The sequence below is a fragment of the Lutra lutra genome, chromosome 14 (assembly GCF_902655055.1).
Source record: "Lutra lutra chromosome 14, mLutLut1.2, whole genome shotgun sequence".
NCBI classification, from domain to species: domain Eukaryota; kingdom Metazoa; phylum Chordata; class Mammalia; order Carnivora; family Mustelidae; genus Lutra; species Lutra lutra.
Genome location: NC_062291.1, coordinates 76,077,326 through 76,083,691, shown reverse-complemented (window position 1 = coordinate 76,083,691; position 6,366 = coordinate 76,077,326).

Below are 6,366 nucleotides of genomic sequence, written 5' to 3'. Positions count from 1 at the left end.
TAATAGTTATTTTTTAAAATAGTATAAAAATACACCAAGAGTTCCCGGTGAGGAGTTGAGCCTCTAGTCATTGGAGCCCCGGCATTGACAGCGAGTACGGTGCCTGGTATATAGGCTGGTACTCAATAAATACTTGTTGAACGAGTGATCAAATTATTTTTACCAAGATCCATATTATTATTACAAATATGTATTATAAAGAGGGATTTTGTCTTATAAGAGAGCCCTCTTTGAAATGAATGAGAATAAGGGTGTGGGATAGGTGGATGGAATTGGGTCTAGAGGAGGAATGACAGCTACCGAAACATTGCTTAGGGGAACCCGGGAGCAGGCAGAAATAAATTCATCTCAAATTATAGGCAACCTATCAAAATTTAATAAGCACGCTTAATCAACTTCTTCACTCCATATTTTAGCAAGGGCTTGCCGTGTCCTGCTGCAGGTGTCTGTTCACTTGTCTGCATGTCCTGCGTGTCTGTGTGCAAGCCCAACAGAATGGAAGAGCTGCTCACCTTTGCTTCTCCACCACTCATGGGCCACGCATCGCGCTCCAGGCCCTCACTGGATGCGGGCTGCAGAAAGGAGGGGGAGGGAGGAGTTCCGTAGCTCGTTCTTTGAAATACGATATAAGGTCTTACTTTTTGTGTCCTACGTGGTTTGGATTGCAGCATGCTGAGATTTTAATTATCTGCACTTTAAAATATTGCAACCATGGTTATTAGAAAGACACTCCTTGTCCTTGATGAAGGGAGGAGCTCCCATTCTAATATGGTTTCTATTTGTAATTAACAAGAAAGAAAGAAACCTTGAGTGGTCCCTAATTGAAATGGGGAGTACTTCGATCCACTCTTGCTTAGGAGTCTTATGGAGATTCTAGAAATAAAAACAGTTTATTTATAATTACATCATGATGCAAAAACATGTCTTCTGGATGAGGACACTAAGCTAGGTGGGCATTTCTGACAGAAGTGCTTTATTTAATGCACCTATCTTTCATTGCATAGTTAGGATAAACGAGTCGAGAATAAAACCTCGGTGCAACAAGGTAAATAGATTTCCCCTCTCGTGTTAACTGATCAATAAACAGTTACTGCTATGTCATGGACATGGGCAAAGCCTCCCACCCATCCGCTGATTGGACTCTAGAGCCCCCCCATCCTTCCTTCCACTCAACAAATTAAATACCTGCTGTGTGTGAAGTACTATCTTAAACACGAATGATACAGAGTTGAACAAGATGACGAACAAAAATAGAGCCATAAGAATTAGTGATGTCTACCAAGGTCTTAGGAATTTCATGATCTCTCTTCCCCACCCTATGTTTTAAGAGATATTCTTTTTTTTTTTTTTTTTTTTTGAGTCTTTTAAGGTCTACTCGAGTTGGAGTAACCAGTTAGGTGTTATCTTCTTATGAGTGTAGACATTTATGTCATCTGGTGATGCTGGGACTAGCCAACAGCTAATGACAGATGTATCCAGGATGACAAAGAAGTAATGATGAGCTCATGTGCAATTCTTCCATGACTCTCTTAGTTAATTCTCAAGTTTAATTTTGACGAAACTTAGTTGAAACCTGAGAGATGTTTCCAAACAAGATTGAAGAAAAAAAGGAAACACTGAAATGTCTCCAGTATAGAGACAATTCTTGAATGATTAAGGGTAATGATGTAAATGGACTATTGTGAGCCTTTTCTTTCATTTTTTTTTAAATTTGTTTATTTGTTTGAGAGAGACGGAGAACAGGGGAGGCGGTGAGAGAGGCAGAGGGAGAGAGGCAAGTAGACTCCCCATTGAGTGCAGAGCACCATGTGGGGCTCGATCCTATCACGCTGAGACCATGACCTGAGCCAAAATCAAGACCCGGATCCTTAACTGACTGAATTACCCAGGTGTCCCAACTGTTATCCTTTTCTGCACTGCAGAAAACTCATTCTCCTATGACCCTATTGTTTAGAAATAGAAGATGAAGAAAGTATATTTTATTTGAGAAAACTTCATTAATGGGTGCCTAGGTGGCTCAGTTGGTTAAGCATCCAAATCTCAATTTTAGCTCAGGTTATGATCTCAGGGTTGTGAGATCCAGCCCTGCATCAGGCCACAGTGGGTGAGGAACCTGCTTAAGATTCTCTCTCTGTCTCACTCTGTCCTTCCCTGTCTCCCACCCCATACTCTCTCTCTCTTAAAAAAAGAAATAAATAAATAAAGAAGAAAGGAAAAGAAAAAAAAAAGAAAAGGAAAGAAAAGGAAAGAAAAAAAACTTAATCAACATTAGGATACATAATTTCTTTGGTTTGGAGAAAAATAAGAATCAAACTGCTGAATGGATTAAGAGTTGTATACGAAAGGAATTTTTTTCAGTAGCTTCTCAACTGAATGAACAAACTGAAAAATTTTCATACCCAGGATCTAATGATGTCTGATTTAGTCTTTTTATTGAGAATAATTACCTTCAAAAGATGAAAACCGAACATCAAAGCAATGGGAAAAAGATGGGCCAATCAATAAATAGATTTATGGCAACTGAATGCCATCTGGAAAAAATAGAAATTCAAATCCAAACCCTACTCTTTATACCAAAATAAATTCTATCTGTTTTAAAAATTTAAACATACAATATGAGAAGCACCAAAAAAGCATGGGAATCTCTGTTCTGTTTTTGTCTTGTTTCTTAATAATGTAAGAGCAGAAAAGACCCTTCTGTTCAAGACACAAAACCTAAATTCTATGAAGGAAAACATAGATATATTTGACTACATAAACCTTTTGAAACATTTGAATACAAAGTACCATAAAGGCAAAAGGCAAATGGTAAAATGACCAAAGACTACCCCACATGTGACAAACATGGTCTCACTTTTGCCACCACACACCTGTAAGAGAAAAGCAAACCAGCAGAAAAATATTCAGTAGATGAACAGGCAGAAGAAACCCCAAGATCCTTATAAACACCTACAAATAGAAAAAACAAAGAAGATGCCATGTTTCACCTAGCAGACTGCTCGGCCGTATCAACACACTGGCTGACCAGGAGAAGGGGATGTGGGTGCTCAGGACATTTGCAGTGTAACTGGAGGCAGGCTCTTTGGAAGGCAACTTCACAAGACCCATTAAGGGCAATTTCACAAGACCCATTAATGTCTTCAATGCATCTCTTACTGATCCAGTGATTTTTTTTTCTAAGAATTTATCTTATGAATATTCTGGAACATAAACAAACATGTGCTTGCCAGGATGCTGACTGTAACATTGTTGATGAAAACAAAAAACTGGAAATGGGCCACTAGCCAAACATTTTTGGTCTCTAATGGAGTACTACGCAGCAATTAAAAAGCAGGACATCTGTATATAAGCTGATACAGCAAAATATCCAAGGTACATTGTAGAGGGAGAAGGAAAAGGCAACAGAAAAATACCAAGCCCCAATAATTTTTTTGTTAAACTATGTGTGGTATGGCAGGAACATTCCCGGAAGAATATATGAGATGGTGGTGATTTATGAAGCATAAGACTTGGTACGTGCATAGGAGACAGATTAATTTTTCATAAGCCCTTTTTGGCCTGTTTTAATTTTTCATCATATCCATGTACCATTTTCAGAATGAAATAAGATACATCTCTTGCTCCATTTCAGGAATATTTGACTATTATCTGATGATAGATGTAAGCCACTCTTTATTTAATTTGGGGTATTTGGAAAATAACACAGAGAGAACCTCAGTTAAACCACTACCCTGCTGAGGTGAGGGCTTCACCATCTGGCCAAGAATAGGAGTCAGGCTCCACCATTTTCAAAACTGTCAGCTTTCCCACGGTCACATCTAGCATCCAGAACACGTACGTGGGGCCCTTCTCCTTGGAGCACAGAATCCCTGGGACCCAGGCCCTTCATGGGGACTGATGCTTCTCTGCTGGAGAACCACAGGAAAGGTGCTGCCCGTTATGTTTCTTAGGATAAATTTCCAGCAGAAATCAGTCCAGGAATTTCTTTTTTTTTTTTTTTTTAATTTCTGTATGAGTTGGACCATGAAGTTCTCAAATTCAGTTTCTTTACCAGAATGCTGCTTTTTTTTTTTTGCATGGAATCCTAGCCCCAAATTCAGAGTTCAGTAAATAACTGGATACTTAATGACTATTTACGGATCTGGTCTGGGACCAAGACATTTACTGTAAATCTTTTATGGGGGAAACCATGCCAGCAGAGTAAACTGTAAAGAAATGATCAGGCTTAATGTCACTCTGATGAGAACATTTTCTGTCCTCTAGGTGAGATGTGATTAAGGCATCTAGGAAAAAAACAGTTGCCTCCTATGCAGTATTCTTGCCAAAGATATTTAATTTTAATCTAATTATGAGAAATTAATCAGATAAATCCAGAAGTACTACATTCTAGTCAGTTGTCTGTTAAATCTTCAATGTCATGAAAAACAATAAACAAACATGAGTTGCTCCAAAGTAAAATAGTTTAATGAGACATCACCAAATGTATTGCTAAAATAATGGATCCGGATTAGAAACAAAAAAGGAAAGAAGAAAAGAAATTTGGGGGGCAATTGAGAAAACTGAATATGAACTCTTATTAAATAAACTTAATGTTAATTTTCTCAGGTATGTTGGATGGTTATGTAACAGAATGACCTTCTTATTAGGTAAGGGGCTTGCTAAAATGTTTAGGATGGAAGCATTTTGATGTTTGCAACTTATTTTAAAATGGCTCAGGAAAAAGTGTACAGTTAGAAAGCTAAAGCAAATGTAGCAAAACGGCAACAATTTGTAAATGGAGGAGAAGGGTAGATGGGCAGAGAGCATATATTTCTTTCAACTCTTTCAAGAAAGCTTAAAATTTTCAAGTGAAAGCATGGAGAGGAAAAAAATCTGATTTGACTCATAAAATCATATTGTTAATAAATACAGCAAAAATAATAATATTATGGTAGTTACATTGTAATAAAATTACTATTTCAGAAGTATTAAGTGGCATTAAATAGCAATCATAGCATTTAATTCTAATAGTAGCAAATAGTAATGAAATAATAAAAAAGAACAAAGAGTTTTTAGGTTAGACTCCTTTACTTTCAGTCTCCTACTTCGACAAATACCCCGATTCCTCTGAGGGCAGGACATTTTCTTGGTAAGGTCCCTATCAAGGGACCGCTCTTCCTGGTCCATTTGGCCTCTTTTGACTAACAGCAGGCCAGCTCGAGGGCAGCACGTGCCTTCTATGCGGCCTCCATTCCCACCAGCCTCCTTGACCTGCCTCCTTACATCTCCCGGAGGGAGTGTTTCTATCAGGGTCCCAGGTGGCTGTTTTTCTCAACCTTTGCCCTGAGCGCCCCCTTTCTGTCTCACTCCCAGGTGTCTCTGCTTTCAGACTTCACCCCACCCCTTAAGCCTTTGTCTAATTAAAATGAAGTGGTGTCACCTGGCAAAGTCTTCCTTCCTGGGCCTCTTTGGATGGTTTTTCTTTTTTTCCTTTTTCCCCTCTGGGGCTGTCATGAATTTCTTGTCAGCATCACTGGCCTTTCCTGCCCTCCCTTCCCCTTCGCTGGGGCTGTGGCATCCCCAGGTGTCCCGTTCATAGCTGGGATGTAAATTGCTGTTGGCCATTTCCAAAACCAGAAAGGCCCAGTTGAGACTTCCCCATGCCTTTCCAGACATAGGTTCCCAGCATGGGTGTCCCGGTAGGTGTTGTCAACCATCAGCATCTGTTTTATCTAGCTAGGGTCTGTCTGGGCTCGTGTTCCCACTTGCCAGTAGCCTGTGTGGTGAGAAAGTCTCCACTGCTTCTTCCTGGGGGCCCTCTCACCCCTTCTTGCCCTTGTTTGACCTTTTAATTTTCGCACTTTGGAACTTAATGCCCAAATCTTTCCTATCATTCTCCTGGAATCCCTGAGACCACCCAAATAATACCAAAAGCAAATAAATCTTAAACAGTTGAGGCCAATTTAGGGATTTTCATACTGGGTATGGGAATAAGTCATGGATAAATCATGGAATCCAAGCAAGGAAAGAAGTCATGGATAACCTCTTACCTGGATTCCCCAGATCTGAGCTGTGATCTGTCCAATGGGTCAGATTATTAAGATAGTGATTATAGTATGAAAATCTACAGAGAAGAGAAATGAAAACGGGAAAATTGTGGGAACCAAGGGACAGTCATGCTTCAGGCTAGAACATGCTATCTACAATGTAGATTTAACCTTCAATACTCCCACAAATTAGCACTAGACACAAAATACAGGGAGCTAGGTGGCAGTGACACTGCCTTCTTCTCTTGACTCTGGGTATTCTTCTTCCAAATTTCCAACATTTGAGAAAGGAGACTGATCAAGATAGTTGGAGCATCTGAAAAAGTGAATGCTGACCCTG